Source organism: Balaenoptera ricei, chromosome 7, assembly GCF_028023285.1.
Source record: "Balaenoptera ricei isolate mBalRic1 chromosome 7, mBalRic1.hap2, whole genome shotgun sequence".
Lineage (NCBI taxonomy): Eukaryota > Metazoa > Chordata > Mammalia > Artiodactyla > Balaenopteridae > Balaenoptera > Balaenoptera ricei.
In genome coordinates, this window is record NC_082645.1 from 109047058 (window position 1) to 109066479 (window position 19422).

Genomic DNA, 19422 nt, shown 5'->3' on the forward strand with positions numbered 1-19422 from the left:
AAGTCTCTACTTCAATCTCTATTCTATTTCTACCTATATTTATATTTTTCCTCAGCCATGAAATACATAAATCAAATATATCTTAGTCTCCTTGCTGGTCTATGATTATAAATTAGGCCAGGTTAACACCATATCTCACCAGCTCTTTAGCCTTGCTTGAATAAATAAGTTTCAGCTTTCCTGAGTTTTTCCTGAGAGTCCCTTGGTGGGAGAGTAGTTGCAAGTGTGTTTTGATACAGGCGCATTCAGATTTTTGTGTGTCAGTTGTGGAAAATGCTTCAGGCTGTCCAGTGCTGTCAGTGGCCAGCTTGAGAGCATGGCTCTATGAGGTCCCAAGGTCTTTCTCTTACCCTGTCTGTCCCTGACATTCTCCCCAGTTGGCTCCCCTGGGCGCCCAGTGTTCCAAGTTTCCCAGTAGCTTGCAGCAGAGAGTGGAAGCCAGGTGGTCCTTTCCTCAGCTGGGTAGGTTTCTTTGTCACCTGGGCTCCCCAGTCACTCACAAAAGCCCCCTCATCTTCTGCTCTAAATCCTTCCACCGAAGCTCAAACCTAGTCCATGAGACGGGTGCCCAGGAAGCATGTACCATCTTTTCTAGTAGCCTCATCTCTCCTTTCTCCCATATCGGTGTCCAAGTGCCTATTTAGCCAAAAAAAAAAAAAAAAAAAAAAAAAGCCTCAGAGTATATTGAAGAATACAAATAAGTGCCTGGAGATGGAGCGAATCCATGCATTCTATAGGGAAAATCTCCACTTATGCTCAGTTTTTTCCTACTTCACATATACGTGAAAATATATCATGAGTGTGTGTTTGTGCGATTATATATGTGAATAACATGTGTATATGTATATTTACGAAATCGAAATCCTAGTGCATAGAGTTCTGTGTTTTATATTTTCAGTTATTTTCTTGTGACTATTTTCCATGGCATTCAGTTTGTTGGGAAACATCATTTTTAGGAGGGTCATATACATCATGATACTTTATTTAATCATTATCTCTTTGATGAAGTCTTAGGTTGGTTCCAGTTTGTTTTGCTATAATCAATATCATTGCAATGAAGATGTGTGTGTGTCTGTGTGTCTGTTTGTTTGTGTAACTCTATTGTTCCTCTGATGTCTTGGAATAGATTAGAATTCTGAGCCTTTTTTCTCATGAGTCAAGGTCATCAACTTGTAACACATTGATGTTTTAGAGACGATTTAAGTGTTTCATTTACTTGTTAATAAACTAAAAGGCTCTAGAGATCTGCCTTTTGTAAATTTTAAATATTGTTCCTAAGTTTCCTCTGCTATTGATATACGGTGCCTTTCATTTCTCTTTATATCCTGTGATCTTGTTGCCAAAAATCACCCCTTTCCTACTTTTACTGCCAGAAAACTGCATAATTATTTACATTAGATTGTTTTCAAAAGCAGGTTACTGATTTGGAACAGTGGTCTCTGAATGATGAGGGCCTAGAATGATTCAAGAATAAAGAGGAATAAAAGACCCATTGGAAGGGGAGGGGAAAATGAAACAGACAAGGCAAGCAGACAGTAAGGTGTGTGTTATCAGGGGTGTAATGCTTCTGGAAACATTCCTGGAAGCAGTGTAACGTATACACTTCCGAATAGCACCCCCCAGGAAGGGGACCTGGGGCATTCAAAGTAGACACATGTGGAAAATCATGATTGTCCCACAGAAGAAACATTTGAGTGGTGATTCAATTGTCTTAAGAATAGAGCTCATTACCATTCATTTGAGATGCTGTAGGTAGCTAATTCCTGAAGTAGAGAAGCTCATAATTTTTTCAGATCCCTTCACCATCTAAAGATCTAAGCCTCTAAATAGCTAGTTATCAAACAGAAGACAGCAGCTCTGTTATCTTTATTCCTTCTGAGGACAGAAGAGGAGACAGTGAGTAAATTACAGCAGCAGCAAAGACTTATCTCAGACTTGGAAAACAACTTTATAGTCAGTGAGGCTTATTAAACACTAGGTTCAAGTTCAGCATCTTTCCTCAGAAGGACCTCTAAGGATGGGTTGAGGAGCCTTCAGCTGTAGTGCCTCTTTGAGGGTGGTCAATGGACCAGATGGACTATTTAGATTCAGTGCAGAAATGGTCAACTTCTGTGGAAGAGTGATTCTCAATGCAAATTTCACCTTCTCTTCAGAACACTTAATCAAAAGGCAATTGCAAAACTGGATATATTCAAATCTCTTCTACCAAGTTATGACTTCAGTAACAGGAGAGAATCAGGGCTCAGTTGAAACATGGGAAAAAAATCTTGAGTCCAAATGCATGCATGCATATGTGTGTACTCAAAGCCAAAATTATATAAATATGTAGATTGTTCTTTTATGAATCCGCAATTCTTTATAATTGTGAGTTAACTGGAGTTCATTACGGAACATATGTTTTCTTTACAATTTTTCTAGCTATCAAAATTATAACAAAGATGAAAAGTGACTTTTATAAATCTTAGTCTGTCTTTTTGCATTAAATGTCAGCAAAATCAAAATATTGATTCAGTGGCATTAGAATGATTTCCATGGTAACCAGCTTCTATTTAAGTAGGGGCTTATGACTTCCTTGTGGTTAAAAGTAAAAAAGAACTGGACCTGTAGCAAAACAGCTTTTCAGAGTAGGAAAGAAATAGTTTAGTTATGAATACAACCAAAACTCCCATACAAAGAAAATTATAATTTAGCTTTTAAAAATTGTAATTCTGTCATATTGAAAATATATATTTACTATTCCATTTTAGGATCTGTTATAATAACACCTTTAAAAACATGTACAGTAGAGAAGATAAATTGATCATAAATATGTGATAAATATTTTAATTGCCCTTTGTATTGCTTCAGTGTTATACCTGCTTAGATTGAGGAAAGATCAGATGAAATAATGGGAGTTAACTAGAAAGGAGGAGAGGCCTGAGAAGCTGTGTCTTGTGTAGGATGTAGAAAATGCAGGAACCATGCAAATTCTCATCCTGCGTTCCCATTGCTCAGGTCAACACATATCCCATTTCTCAGCAGCATCATTCCTAGACATGCTCTGTGGTGCAGGCAAAAGGGACTGTACTTAGAATCTACAGGCCAACATTGACTTTGGGCCGGTGATCTAATGAGACTGTTTCTTTACCTTTAAAATGATTATAAAGCACTGAAAACTGATCATACTGCCTCCCTCACAGGCTTATGACAAGCCAGTGGGCTAATGGCCACAATGGGGCATGATAAAAAGAAATTGCTATACAAATGTAAGTTCATAGGATTTTAAATGTGTACTTACTACCTATTAATAGGCTTGAATAACATGACATTTTAGTTTAGTGTAGCATATATATTAAAAATAAATAGGAGGTATAAGGCCTTTATTATGTTGAGGTTGGTTCCCTCTATGCCCACTTTCTGGAGAGTTTTTATCATAAATGTGTGTTGAATATTATCAAAAGCTTTTCCTGTGTCTATTGAGATGATCATATGGTTTTTATTCTTCAGTTTGTTAATATGGTGTATCATCACATTGATTGATTTGCGAATACTGAAGAATCCTTGCATCCCTGGGATAAATCCCACTTGATCATGGTGTATGATCCACTTAATGTGTTGTTGGATTCGGTTTGATAGTATTTTGCTGAGGATTTTTGCATCTATGTTCATCAGTGATATTGGCCTGTAATTTTCTTTTTTTGTGACATCTTTGTCTGGTTTTGGTATCAGGGTGATAGTGGCCTCATAGAATGAGCTTGGGAGTGTTCTTTCCTCTGCAATTTTTTGGAAGAGTTTCAGAAGGATGGGTGTTAGCTCTTCTCTAAATGTTTGATAGAATTTGCCTGTGAAGCCATCTGGTTCTGGACTTTTGTTAGTTGGAAGTTTTTAAATCACTGTTTCAATTTCAGTATTTGTGACTAATCTGCTCATATTTTCTATTTCTTCCTGGTTCAGTCTTGAAAGGTTATACCTTTCTAAGAATTTGTCCATTTCTTCTAGGTTGTCCATTTTATTGACATATAGTTTACAAAACAGAAACAGACTTACAGATATCGAAAACAAACGTATGGTTACCAAAGGGGCAACGAGGTAGGGAGGATAAATCAGGAGTTTGGAATTAACATACACACATTACTATATATAAGATAAATAACCAACAAGATCCTACTGTATAGCACAGGGAACTCTACTCAATATTCTGTGATAACCTATATGAGAAAAGAATCTGAAAAAGAATGAATATATGTATATGTATCACTGAATCACTTTACTGTACACCTGAAACTAACACATTGTAAATCAGCTATACTCCAATAAAAATAAATAGGACAGGAAAAGAAATATATTTAGTATAATGAAGAAAACATTTTTATTAAACTTCAAGTACTTCTAACACTTTAGACTCCTTTAAAAAATTTAAGTATTCTTTTTTTTTTTAACTTTTTTTATATATTGGAGTATAGTTGATTAAGGGTATTCTTTTTTTGAAGTATAATTAAGGTATAACATTATGTTAGTTTCAGCTGTATAACACAATTCAATATTTGTATATGTTGCATAATGATCACCACAATAAGTCTAGAAACATCCATCACCATACATATTACCTATTTTTTGTGATGGGAACTTTTAAGATCTATTCTCTTAGCTACTTTCAAATATGCAATCCAGTATTATTAACTGTATTCACCATGCTGTACATTACATCCCCAGGACTTATTTATTTTATAACTGGAAGTTTGTTCCATTTCACTCATACCTCCAAAACTAAGTATTCTTAACTTTCATTTGTTTTAAACTCTTCTTTCAAGCCATTCTCAACTCTTAATTTATGATAATGCTTCATGATTGTCTTTACAAAACAATGAACTGGGATAGTTCTCCTGGTTTCTGATTTCACCTTCTAGAGATGTTTGGTAGAGTCATATCTATGAATTAAAAATTAGAATACCTGCAGGAACATTTGGAATCTGACTGTCCTCAAAAACTTGAACTGTGTGGTTGAGCCAGAGCCAAAGGAAGGCTAAGTTCATTATAGAATCACTGCCTTAAAAACAAAACCGAACACAATCCCTCTCTCAAGGTTACCAAACAAAGTAGATTACAGCCTTCAGCCATGTTGCTTTTCATGCCGCCATTTATTCTGCCAATGCTTTGAGTGCCTACCTGGTCGTACTAGAGATCCGGTGGTGAACAGAAGTGGTCCTTTCTTTCATGTTACAACCAATTTTGTTTCCATCTCTCCTGCTCAGCTTGTTTCCCTCTATCCATATCACAAAGCAAGCACTGATTTACAAGAATCTTTTCTAGAAACCAGAAAATCTGGCATGATAACTACGTGAGCATCTTCCATGTAATTAGCTGTTTAGCTCTGGAAGAAATAGCTTAACACATTTTAATAATGTGGTTTTTTTTCCCACAAAGAATATTTGTTGCTCTTTCGCTGTTCAGTGCTAACAGTTTAAAGGTGCCTGAATCTGATTTTGTACCAATGTACAGCTTCGTAAGCAACCTGTGAGCATTTGAGGAGAGAGGAGGAGAAACAAGTTGATTGCTCTTTCTATTGTGGGGAATTTACAGGTTTACCAGGTCAGAATTCCAGTTTGGGAACCTGCATCAGCCCTAGTCAGGGCCAGCCATAAACTTGATTTTGCTTTCTCGATGACTAGCCCAGATTTCTGACCCTTACAAGATACTCATAGAAAAATTTAAGACTGTTCCCTTTATGACTCAGCATGACATATTAGAAAAACATGGGCTTCAGAGGCAAACAGACATATCAGTGCTGCCAACATTTAATACAGTGTCTCTCACAGCCTCATTTTCCTCATCTGTACGATGAGAATAGCAATCCTGGTCTTAGGTGGTAGGTGGAATCTTGTCCAAGATATTTATCCAGATTTCCCTATTCCTTGGTATATTCACCCTGGATATTCCCTGGAACTGACATACCATCGGTGGCCTGAAGATGGAAGGGGCCATGTGGCATGGAATGTGGGCACTCCCTAACAGCAGAGGGTAGTCTCTGGCTAAAAGCCAGCAAGGAAACAGGGACTTCAGTTCTATAACTACAAGGAGCTGAATTCTGCCAACAAGAATGTGCTTAGAAGTGAATTTTCTTCCAGAACCTCCAGACAAGGACCTAGACTGGCTGCCACCTTGACTTCAGCCTGAGCAGAGAACCCAGCCTTCTGGGTTCTGGCCATGCCAAGACTTCTGATCTATAGAACTATGAGCTAATAGAGTGGTATTGATTTTTAAGCTGCTCCATTTATGATAACTTGTTACATAGCAATGGAAAAGTAATCCATTTTACCAATTTGGAGGCAAAAAAAGTGGGGTAAAATCCATTAGCAAAGCACATAGCTTAGAGCCTGAAGAATAGCAGATTCTCAGCAACCTTGCTGCCCTTCCTCTCAGCACTGGGCTGTATTTTCAGATAGCAGAGGGTAGTTAAGACAGTGCTGGTAGCGTTCCAGATTTCCCAGACCAGACCTTGAAAGTAAATGAGATGATAGAAGCTCAGAAAATGCTGACATATTAGGTCTCTCGAGTATCTGCTTAACTCTTTCTGAATTTGTTTGGATCTTTTCCTGAGAGGGTACGTCCTTTCTCGCCAACAGTTTTTGTTCTTTCAAAGGGCTCAGCGATGGCTTTTCAGTGGTGTTTTCAATGACTCATTTAAATGACTGCAACTTGCAGGCTTAGTGCCTTTTTTCACATAACAAGTGGCACTTGTACGTCACAGTGTGCTTTCTAGAAGTGTTCAAAGCCCCATTTAGCACCACACTAAGAAAACACAAGGAAAGTGGAAACAAGCTCTCAAAATTTCCATCGTTTTGGCATTGGGTAGTGTTCTAGTGTTTTGTTTTATGGGATGAGATATGGGGAATTGTCATCGAAGGCCCACATTCCTGGGTTTCACTTTCCAGGTTGACAGAATCAGAAGCTGCTAGGCTTCCTGGTGTAAAAGCCATCTGTCATACCAGGCTGCTCAGACGGAGACAGAGCTGTACATCTAGTGTGTGATCTTTTCCTAATGCACCCTGAGACCCATGAATGAAACCGTTTGTAAGTCAAATCATCTTTCTCTTGGTCCTGGCCATGGCTATTGCTTCTAGTCCAAAGAACTACCCTGCCTCTATATGGTCTCACTCAACACCCTTTTAGTAGCAATCTGGATTTGGCTTCATTTGTCTCAGTGTCTTAGATTCATAAGAGAATTTTTACCCATGTTGTTTGGCACAGATGGATTCTTCCATGAGAGACCAATAAGCTCAAACTTCCCGAGTGTCTGTTGTGATCAGGGCATTAATTGTGAAGGTATTCTATTGCTGTACAAGTTGACACAAATTTTGTGGCTTAAAATAATACACCTTGATTATTTCACAGTCTCTGAGAGTCAGGAGTCTTCTCAGGGTCTCCCAAGGCTGCAATCCAGGTGCCAGCTGGGGTTGGAGTCTTGTCTGAGGCTCAGGGTCCTTTCTTGCTCATGTGGGTATTGGCAGAATTTATTTCCTTGTGGTTGTAGAACACATGACATCTTACTTCTTCAAGGACAGAAGGAGAAAGTGTCTCTCTCCCTTCAGGGAAGGCCTACATGTTCTTGCGAAGATCTAACCCAGGATAACCTCCCTTCTGATAAAAGCGGAGTCAACTGATTATGAACCTTAATTACAATAGGAAAATCCTTTCACCTTTTTCCATATACTGTTACTCAGTCATGGGAATAAGATGCCATCATATTCACAGTGCTGCTTGCACTCAAGGAGAGGGAATCATACAGGGTATAGGAGTCTTATGGATCAGCCTAGAATTCTGCCCACTTGGGGTGATATAAAGGAAAATATGCATATATTGCTTTCCCAGGAACTATCTAACTATCTAGTTAAGATACTTAAGAAGTCAACTAGTGGAAAGTTAATTAGCAATGCAGAAAGCAAGCTATAATTCAATGGAATAATGTAAATACCACAAGACATCTAAATAATTGGTAAGTAAAAGGGCAAAATATAACTCCCTTCCCCATTTCTCTCTTTGTCTTTCCTTTTGTCCAAATAAAAGAAGTCATCCCTGCTGCAAAATGCCTGAATTTTTATTTTTGAGTTGAAAGTGAGAAAATCTCATTTCTCTTGGCCTGAGCCTTACCAAAGGCTCATGGAAATCTTTCCCATGGAAGACATGAGAAAATATACTCCTCAGTCCAGCAGCTCCCTGGCCAAAGGAATTCTGGAACATAAAGATCCAAGTAAATTATTGACACCAAAATGGTGCAAATATGAAGAATTGTAGTGTGTATAAATGTCAGTCTACTTGATCCTCACTGCTGATTTTCCTAGCTGGTGAGCTCTTTTGTTGACCCAATGGTCTAGCTTGAGCCAGCACAGTGACTGTCCCCTAAAACACCTGATGGATGTGGGCTAGATAATGCACAGCATCTTTGATATGGTGAGGATGCTCCCCAGGGCTTTGGCCTGTTGATTTCTCCAGAACCCCAGTATTGTAGGGATTAGTGGTGGTAATTCATACTAAGTACCTTCCTGTCCTCTGTTTACCTGTTGAGTAGCATTTTGATGACAACATGAGACTATGTGTTCCTAAATTATGCAACTTCTGAATTGCAACAATGTCATCAATTTCCAGTTATGGGTAAATAGACATCAGAAAGCATATGTCCTCAAATGAAGAAGAAAGTACTAAATGTAACCCTAATTGCAACTTTCCTCATGGTCCCTGTTTTTGTTGGGCCTCAAACTTGGATAGGGATTTATCTCTTCTATGCATTTATACTGAAGCATTAGGAAGTAATGTAGTAAATTCTTAAATTACTAATTACTAAGATTTTGTAAGGAAAATGAAGGAAAGGAGTTGATAGCCTGCCTTCCTTAAATGGTCTCTACCTCCTTTAGTTCTCTTCTCTACAAAACTGTCACCCCTCCTCTGTTTCTCTAGACTTCAGTCTGGCCACTGAATCCTGAAGCTGAGAACATCATCCTTAGAAGGCAATTCAGAGCCTCCTTGCACTTAAATAAGCATGTTCCCTGGGAGTTAACCCAGCCCCTTCCCTATCTTACCAACCTCAGTCAGTATCCTTCTGAGGGTATTCCTGATAAAAACATTTTCTCCCATTTGGTTACATAAAGCATTTGATATTTTACCAAACAAGTTAAAATGTAATTTTTGTTTTTAAAAAGTGGCATAGTCTCCTTTATACCTATACTGTCCACCTCATAGATTTAACAGTAATGGGAAGGAGTCTTTCCAGTGGGTGAACTTTCCTCAAAGCATGCTGGAAATTCGATTAGCTCATTTCAGAGGAATCTAACCTTGACTACTAATCTTACCTACTTCTAACCTTGACCCAGTGGCCTCTTCAGCCACTGTCCTGTATCTCTCCTTCCTTGTTCAGCCAGGTTCTAAAAGGCCTTCTGCATGTCCTTGCTCCATGTCCTCAATGCCCATTTGCTCCAGATCCTCACTTTATTACCGACTCCATCTTCACTGTGCCACTGAATCCAGTCTTGGTTCCCATCTCAGTGGCTTCCTGCTATGCCCATCCTTTGCTGTTTCTCTTCAGCATTTTAGACCACTGATCGCTCTCATATTTCCTAAATCCTCAATTCCTTTGTTTTTCATGCACGGCTCTCTACTGGTTTTCTTCCTCTGACTGCTCTCTAAATCTCTTTGAGGGTATCTCTTGTTCTGCCTGATTCTTAAATGATGATGTCTCCAGACTCTGTCCTTGGCTCTTACCTTCTACTCTATATTTGTTGAATAGGTAAGTGATGAATTCTACACACTCTCCGAATGTCTGACTGCATCTCTGGACCCACATCTGTCTGTAGATGGCACAGACTCTCCAAACTCATCATATCTACATTGACCCAGCAGTTTCCTTGATGTTTCCTATCTTGATACTCAGTTTAGAAAAGTAAGAGCTTTATCAGATTGCTCTCCTGACCTTACTCCTGACATCTAATCAGTTATTAAGAGTAGCCAGTTCTGCTCCTCTTACCTCTCCTGTCTGAGCCTCTCCATCATTTGCACTCTTACTCTCCTATCTCAGACCATCATCATTTCTCACCTGGACAACTGCTCGGGCACCTCACGGGTCTCCTTTCCTGTAGTGTCACCTTCTCACATCCATCCTTTTTACTACTTCCAGAGAGGACTTTCTCACATGCATGCCTGATCGTATCACTATTCAGCTCGTGATTTCATCAGATCACGGCCTGTTCCTTATTTACCCGATAAAAGCACAACACTTTAGTATAACCTTCATCGTCTGGCCCCTGCCAGTCCCCAGAGCCACATCTCCCATCATTCATGCCTCTTGTAGCATTCCCAAACTATATAATTTGCTCTGAACAAGGCAAAATTATTCCTGCCTCTGTGCCCTTGTGTGTGAAATCCCGTCTTTCTGGAACGCCTTCTCCAAATTAGTCTCTATGGAAAATTTCCACTCATATATCAAGATACCAGTGTAACTGCTACCTTCTCTGTGACAATGTGTATAAGCACATTTTTTCTGTGTGTACTTTGTATATAACTCCAGTATATCTATTGTTATATGTTATTCTATGTATTTGCCTACTTTTTGTATCCTAATGAGTCTAAACACTCCTTTGAAATGTGGACCTTTTCTTTTTGTCTTTGCACCTTCAATGCCTACCACAGAGTAGGGCTTAATATTAAGGTAAAGTTGAAGGAGCGCATTTTGAATAACATGCTATTTCGTAAATGAGTCTTCCAGGAGGCTAATTGATACAAAGAGTCATTGTACTTTCAAGCATCTTTAACATAGAAAGAAGTTTAGGCATTTGGAGAGCTTAGAGGAAAAGCACAGTGATTCATGATACTCAGGGAGCAAGTACCTCGGCCATCCATCTACACTTCAGTCCCAGCTTTGTTTACGATACAGTAACCAGTCTGAATGATTTAAAAGATGAGATGGTTCTCCTTGCTCCTAGGTTTGTAAAACCTTATAATATACTTCCTCCATTGTTTTACATTTCTGAATCTTGGTAGGTACACAAATTAATTATGGGCAGTGGCGAAGAATACTGTTGAGAGGCTGTAATATGTTATTGGCACCATGTACCCTTTAGTTTATCTTCATGTTATAAATCAAAAATGTTCTGCTTGTGCCCTTCAGATAAGGTTTAAAAAATCAAGTTTCTCAAGACGCAATAGAGAACTGAGATTTCTTTCCCTTAAATGACTTTTGGAAGGTGTTTTAATCTTTCCTATCCTTAAATATTTTGGGATTTCCCTTAGCCACTTATGTTATAGTCTTAGAGGCCAGGTATGTTGTTCCAGATTAATTCTGTTTTTCCATTCTGTAGGCATCTGTCTTCTGAGCAGTTCTTCACTCTACTGTGAAGAAGAGTGTGTAAAGCCATTTTTTTAAGGCAGAGTGACTGCATGTGTGCATAAATCTTGCCTTTAATTGACCTCCACAAAGCACATACTTATTGCAGAACGAGTGCTTTGATTTTATGGCCCTGTGTCTGTACTGAAAGTTTATATAATATGTATTGCTTTCTACATTTTTTCTTGTTAAGTGGGAGGGCAGTGATTTAAGACAAGCTCTTTTCAATTTTTTTTGCTATTAATGTGTATTAAATTAAGTTGATTATATGGAGCAGAACATGGGAACACATTGCCCTTTGGAAATCTCTGCTTTCTGACAACTCCATCTAATGAGAACAGCTGAAACCTAAGAAGAATTAAAAAAAAGCTTAGGAGAGCCAAACTCCTTTTCTCACTAAGGCTTGTGAATTTTATAGCATATCAATTGCAGGGTATTGTTTTGTTTTTTTAAACTTGGTAAAATTTGTTACTAGGAGCAATGAATAAGCGTGGAAAAAGAAAAAGCAAGGACTGTTTTACTGATACTAAGGGGAGAGAAACAAAATTTAAAGAATTTATATATTTCGTATCAAGTCAAAGAGCATCAAAAGGCCTTGATTATAATTAGCCCCATTTTACTTTCAGTGTTAGTGTGACGGCCCTGAGGATGTCATTAGTCAACAATTATTTACTGAGTATGTGCCATGTGCCAGGCACTATGCTAGGTAATAGAGAAACAGAAAAAATATGTTATCTCCCCTAAGAAACATTACAACCCAGGGAGGGCCACTGATAATTAAACAGACAGTCACAGTGAAGTGGGATCAGTTCCCTGGTGGGGGAAGTACAGGGCCCATTGTGTGAACATAGATCAAGGGCACCTACCCCAACTGGAAGAGTCAGGGATGGATTCTCAGAGGAAGTATCATAAACTGCTGAAAATAAGGGTGCAAGATATTTTAGAAATATTCTGTATAAAAATACTTAAAATGAAAAAGTGTATTGCAACTGAATGAGAATGCTCTTCTTCCTCCAGAAAATGTGGCAAAGCAAACTGAGTTACATCCGTGTAGTTCTAAGTAACCAAAGTTCTACTCTCCATATATAATCTTTATTTGGGGAATTCAGATGTTTATTTTATCTTGTAGAATCCTCCATCTCTGTGAGATGTGAAGGGCTGGGTTATCTTTAAGAGAAAGCTAAGCATATACAGAGATGAAATTCAAATTGAGGTACTCACTTCACAGAATAAATAGACCTTGCACCCATATGTGAAATAGAAACAAGAGACATGAAAATTAGACCTGGCTTGTTTTTATGTATTTCAATTTTACTTCCTTTCTCCTAACTCTGTCTAGATAATTTGGCCATGATTGTTTACATGACATATAAGCTTGGGGGAATAAAAGGAAAGGTATGCTCTGTCTATGTGCCATTAGATCAGAAAAGCCAGAGGCATGTAGATCTGTCCCTTAGCTGGGATACTTCATCCTATTCCTAACCAAAAATTAGATTTCAGTGGCTGTGGAAATCTTTGTTTTAGCAATGTGTGCACACCAGCTTGACAGTGAATACTGGATTAAATATAAAATTAATTGCCACATTCAAAAAATAACCAAGTAGGAAGTTGTTGATTTGGTTAAAGTAGCAAAACGAATTTGAAAGTGTTGAGACAACATTCTTATATGGTGGTAGAGGAAAAGTTATGTCTTAAGGGCTGAACATAGAGTGATGAACAACTTTTGTAATTTGTAGTCTAGGATTAGTGGAAGGATTACCGTCTCTCTCAGTTCCCAAAGGATATGGCAATGCTGTCTATAGGCACTGAAAACAAGTTAAATTCCTCCATCATGGGCCAGTATGTTCAGAGAGGCAGCTACTTGTGATCTGTGAGACTGTTCCTTCAACAAATATTTATTGAGTACCTACTATGTGCCAGGTACTGTTCTGTGAGTTTGAGATACATCTATGAGCAAATTTTTGAAAAAGGTACGTGATCTTTAAAGTGTTTATATTCTAGCAGGAGTAAGCAATTGGTAAACATTAGACATAATAAATCCATAAATTGGCTAGTATGTTGGAATGTTATAGGTGCTATGGAAGAAAGAAAAATCTAGAGCAAGGCAAAGAGATCCAAAAGGCTCGGGCACATTTAAGAAGAGAGGGCAGAAAAGACTCCATCCTGATATTTGAGTTAAGATATTGGATGAGTCTAGATCCAATCAGGAGAGAAAAACCATGCAGTTATTGAACAGGGAATGTTTACTGTGAAGAATCATTAAACATAACTGAGGATTAAAGTAATGGATCAGGTAGTAGGAAGTCAAGAAGACTGCAAAGACTACAGGAATTGAAGATATAAAGAACAGCCACTGGTCCCAGGGCTGAGAAAGAGTACCTCCCAACCTGGGTGAGATCCATGCCTTGTTGGGAGGCATAGTTGCGGATTATTGGATGGCAGAGACATCGCTGTGGTGGAACAGTGCTCTTGCTGGAAATCCATCCTTTGGAACTTTCTGAAAAATCACCCTTTAAGGTGCTGGGGAAAACTGCTCACAGGATTTTCTCATCAGGGGTACTCCACTACCTGGGGTTGGGCTTACTGCAGGCAGCTGATTGTTTCTGGGTGCTTCAGGAGCCAAGTGCTCCTGAAGCTGCCTGCTTTGCAGGGCAGGAGCTAGATACGGGAAAGCCACCTGCACTGCAGGAGCTTGGTTAGTAAGGCCTGGAACCAGGAAGTAAAACCCTTTTGTGCTGTAACGTCTCTCCAGCATCCTCTACAAACAAAGCTTTACACTGTGCCAGATGGCCCAGGAGAAAATATGTAAAGGTCCCAGATCCCTTGTCACAAACAAGCAAAGAGGATGCACTTGGAAGTGAGAGACACTTAGTTGATAACTCACACGGACAGTGAGGAGGTAAGGATGTGACTTGGGGGCGGATCTTGAGATCTCCACTGTTCCGGGTGGAGAAAACAGTTGCTGCAAAGACCCAAAGGCAGGAGGTGTATAGGAAGGAAGTCAGTTGGGGGTGGGGAGCACTGTGGGTAAAAAAGGGCAAGACCAGGAAGTGACGTCAGAAAGGAAAAGAAGGTGACACCCTGTAGAATCTTCCTTGTAGGGCAGCTTAGGGCTTGGCATCCAAGGGAACCATGCAGGCAATGGAGCAGAAGAGCGGCACAGTGTATCTGTAAAGAGTCTTTGTGGTGACTGCGGTGAGGGTAGACTCATAAGGGTCAGATATAGAATCAGGAAGACCAGGCAGGTGGCTACTGTTGTCATACAGATGAGAGAGGATACGTGATTAGACCAAGGTAGAAGTGGAATTGGTGAGAAATAGAAAGTATTCCCTTTTCGGTTGGAACGGTTACTCAAAATCCTACCCCCATTCCTTCCTTACTAGGCCTATAGATATAAATGTAGATATAGATCTGGATGTAGATATAGATACGGATGTAGATATAGATATCTAGATACATATAGGGTATACTTGTCCTACGTGTGAAAACGTTTCCTTGAGAAAAGGATGCTAGCACACCATATAGATGAAACCTCATTAAATGTGTGCTGTTGACTGCATTTACATTTTTTTCTTGAAACCTGGTATGTTGTATGCCAAGAATGAGTTTCAGTAAAAGATCTATAGGTGGTTAAATTATAAACATAGCAGACACAGTGAGTTCATCAAGTAAATAAATGAAAAAGGTTGTATTTATCGTCTGTGTTTCCAAAACACAAATTCTAGTTTAGAACCTATAAGATGTGTTCTAAAGGCCGCCTTCTAGGGCAGCCACCGAGCCCTCCCCAGCCTTGCTTTTCTGACGCTCAGCCCAGGCTCTGCCCACAACCTGGAGCTCAGTGTTCCCTCCAGCTCCCCAAACACACCCCCTCCTCGCTGCTCCTGGCCATTGCTCTTAGCCTTACCTGTATTGAAAAGCCGGCCTACTTCCATGTCCTGGCTATTGTAAATAGAGCTACAATGAACATTGTGGTACATGACTCTTTTTGAATTATGGTTTTCTCAGGGTATATGCCCAGTAGTGGGATTGCTGGGTCTTATGGTAGCTCTATTTTTAGTTTTTTAAGGAACCTCCATACTGTTCTCCATAGTGGCTGTATCAATTTACATTCCCACCAACAGTGCAAGAGGGTTCCCTTTTCTCCACACCCTCTCCAGCATTTATTGTTTGTAGATTTTTTGATGATGGCCATTCTGACCGGTGTGAGATGATATCTCAACAGATGAATGGATAAAGAAGATGTGGTACATATATACAATGGAATATTACTCAGCCATAAAAAGAAATGAAATTGAGTTATTTGTAGTGAGGTGGAAGGACCTAGGGTCTGTCATACAGAGTGAAGTAAGTCAGAAAGAGAAAAACAAATACCGTATGCTAACACATATATATGGAATCTAAAAAAAAAAGGTCATGAAGAACCTAGGGGCAAGATGGGAATAAAGACACAGACCTACTAGAGAATGGACTTGAAGATACGGGGAGGGGGAAGGGTAATCTGGGACAAAGTGAGAGAGTGGCATGGACATATATACACTACCAAATGTAAAATAGACAGCTAGTGGGAAGCAGCCGCATAGCACAGGGAGATCAGCTCGGTGCTTTGTGACCACCTAGAGGGGTGGGATAGGGAGGGTGAGAGTGAGACGCAAGAGGGAAGGGATATGGGGATATATGTATACATATAGCTGATTCACTTTGTTATAAAGCAGAAACTAACACACCATTGTAAAGCAATTATAGCCCAATAAAAATTAAAAAAAAAAGAAGCTGTGTATTCTTAAAGGACTTACTTGTCTTTGTACCCCTACTAAATTCCCTGACGCATGCCATGTTTAATAAATATATATTGAAGTTTACCTTTATTTATTTGGAAAGAAAGCTGTAGAGATGAAAATTAAATCTACTAATTAGAGATACATTATCTGATAAGAGTTGAGATCATTCTCACAAACTATTTTCCACCATTACATGCCAACTTAGGTCTGTGACCTTTAAGTACTTACTCCACTGGAGTATTTATTGAACTGGGAAGTAATTCTTTGCAATATTCAATATTATCTGTGGCCTTTCCCACCCCCTCCAGGTACAATAAAAGACTGACTTAATTAATAATTTTAATACTTTTTCATATCAAGCACCATTATTTTCTGTTAACTCTCATACTTCCAGGGATTATCACACTAGACGGATGAAATCGTCTATGATCCTTAATCTTTTAGCATTTCCTGAGTGAACTATAATACATGAAATATGCACATACCTTTATTAATACTCAAGTTGTCACCAAATGTAAGTGCTTAAAATTAAAATGTCTGTGTTTTAAGCAATGTACCTCACTATTCAATTATGTAACGCTCATGTGTCTCCAGAGAGTGGGAGGTTTACTGGGGATGTCAAGTTTCCTGCAACTCCAAAATTATGCTAGATTGGAACAAAACAAAATTGCAGAGGGAAAGAAACGAAGTGGGTTTTATTGCCATATTCTGTAAGAACACTGAGGGGGAAATAACTTAAACACATCTGATAAGGACAGGTATCATCCAAATACAGTGCAACAATGAAAATCCACAGCTTGACAAAAGTTTCTACATTAGGAAATGCTTCTGAAAACATTTATTTCAAACCTAAGAACTCTCCATCCTAAGGGATAATTAATTGTGAGCTAACTTGTTTGATTACCTTCATGTAATAAGCCAAGCGAGATATTGAATGGTTCCTGTAATGAGAGCAGATTTTCTCAGAACTTGGCCATTTGAAATAGTTTTCCCCATTTCCTAGAATAATACTGGAATCCTATCTGTTTGCTTATAGACATATTTTATCCGGTCTCTACTGTCACAATTTCCCGGTTGTGTTGTAATTATCCCTTCACATCTGTTTTTAGCTCTAAGCAGGGAACTCCTGTAGGACAAGAATCATATTAATCCAATATATGTTTGGTGCTAGTAAGTGTTCAATTAAATGTGTTGAAAGAATAAGAGAATCAAACATAACTCTTATGCCTCTAGATTGAGTAAGTGAATATATGATGGAATTATTACCACGATGGGAAAGATTAGGAAAGGACTGAGTTTCAGGTTGATATGCTTGAGAGATGTTTGTCAGATATTCAAGTGGAGAGAAAAAGTGAACAATTGGATATAGTTCTCTGGGGAATTGAAGTAGAGATATAGATTTGGTGGTCATTAGAATAAAGCTGACATTTAGCCACTGAATTCGACAGAATCACCTTGGGAGAGAAAACAGAGGAAGATCAGAGGGTTTGGAAACAACCCGTGTGTAACTCAGATTCAGTTAGGTGTGAGGGAGGTCAAGAAAGGAAACAGGATAAGTAGCCAGTAAGTTAGGAGGAAAACATGAGGGTAATTTAAAAGCCAAGGGAAGATAAGGTAAAAAGATACAGTGATGAATGGCAACAAGTCACTGAGAGCTTAGCTAGGTTGGGGACAGAAATGTGCCTATTCGATCTGGCAATATAGGGACAATATAGAGGCCAAATGTGCCTATTAGGACTGTCCTATTAGATCAGGACAAAAATAATTTGGGGACTGGGGGAGGCAGAAGCTGAATTGAAAGGGGATTGAAGACAAAATGGACTAAGAGGAAGTGGAGAGAGGGCAAATGTAATTTTTTTGAGAAGGTGGGCTATGAAAAGAAGCAGAGAAATGGGGTGGTAGCTGGAAGGAAATGAGGGATAAGGGTAAGATACGTGTACATACTGTGTGGATTACGGGGGGAATAAGAGCGTGTTAGAATGGCGATGAGCAGGATCTGGAAGACAGGGAAAGACTACAGATGGTGAGAGAGGAGGCAACCGAAGGAGGAAAGTCCCCCTCCAGTTGCCAAAGGTCTTGTATGGGATTAGGGCTTTTTTCCTCTGTACTCAAAGAAGAGAAAATGAGGAAATGGGTATAAATTCTGGTTTGTGTCTTAATTTGGTCCTGAGACTATGGACATTTCTCTCCCGTGGGGTTCCAGTAATCTTTGGCTACGGAGCAAACCACCCCATGGCTCTGTGGCTTGACAGTGATTTATTATTTCTTATTCTGGGGTTTGACTGGACTCAGCTGAGTAGTTCGGCTCCATGTAGTGTAGCTGAGGTCACTCATGGTACTGTTTTCAGCTGGGAGCTTGGCAAGAAGACAGTCTTTCACCCTTCAGGGTCTTTCTTCACGTGGGTTCTTATGAGTCTGTAGTCTATCATTGTAGCATGGCAGCTGGCTTCTAAGAGCAATTATTTCCAAGAGGACACATCCGATATTCAAGTATTTATACTGAGATTCAAGTATTTATCTGCTTGCATCATACTTGTTAATATCCCCATTGGCTAAGCAAGTCTCATGGTCAAAGTAGGAGAGACTATACAAGGCCATGCATGCCAGGAGGTGAAGTTCATTGGGAACCACTTCATTTTTCATCCTCATGGACATAACCATTCTTTTAAAGGTTCTGATATCAAAAAGGGTCTATGCCTCCCATGTTGGGCTTTATAATGAGGTGAAAATTGATCAAATTTTATCAAGAATTTAAAAAAGTGTTTTATAAAAATGAATTTTAAAAAAGGCATTTAATTAGCCTATGATAATCTGGTCCTGATCCCTTAGGCTCCACTGATGTTCCTTTTTTGTAGTAAAATTTTCAGTTTTCAGTGGTAATAAAACAATAAGCTAAGCAATACATATTCTAAAGTAGCCCACGCTTTTCTTTCAGTTGTCCTCCTAGGGCCTTAATGAAATTATTTGTAGTATAGAAATATTCTCCAATCCAAAAACATCTATAAAACTGCCATCCAAAAACATTTATCTTAGGAAGAGCTAATGCACAGATCATGGGAATTTTGAGCACCATTTGTGAAATAATCACAGTTTTCTAACTGCAGTATTATAGCAGTTTATAGAAACTGCAAGCATTTTCCAGTTTTCCTTCCCAATTTTTTGTCTTTACTTATTTTCTATGGAAAATATGTTAGTGTTTTTGGAATGGCTTTTAGAGGATCATTTGTAGCCTGAAATAATCATGTTCAAGCTTTATTCCAGAAGGATTTATGTTTTGACCAGGCATTCGGAAGG

The 19422-nt window shown here is 38.9% G+C and overlaps 1 protein-coding gene across 1 annotated transcript in view; it reads left to right on the forward strand.

The window, feature by feature from the left end:
* The window catches only part of NYAP2 (neuronal tyrosine-phosphorylated phosphoinositide-3-kinase adaptor 2), a 244088-nt gene that overhangs the window by 97446 nt on the left and 127220 nt on the right, over positions 1–19422 (forward strand). The window lies entirely within an intron of this gene.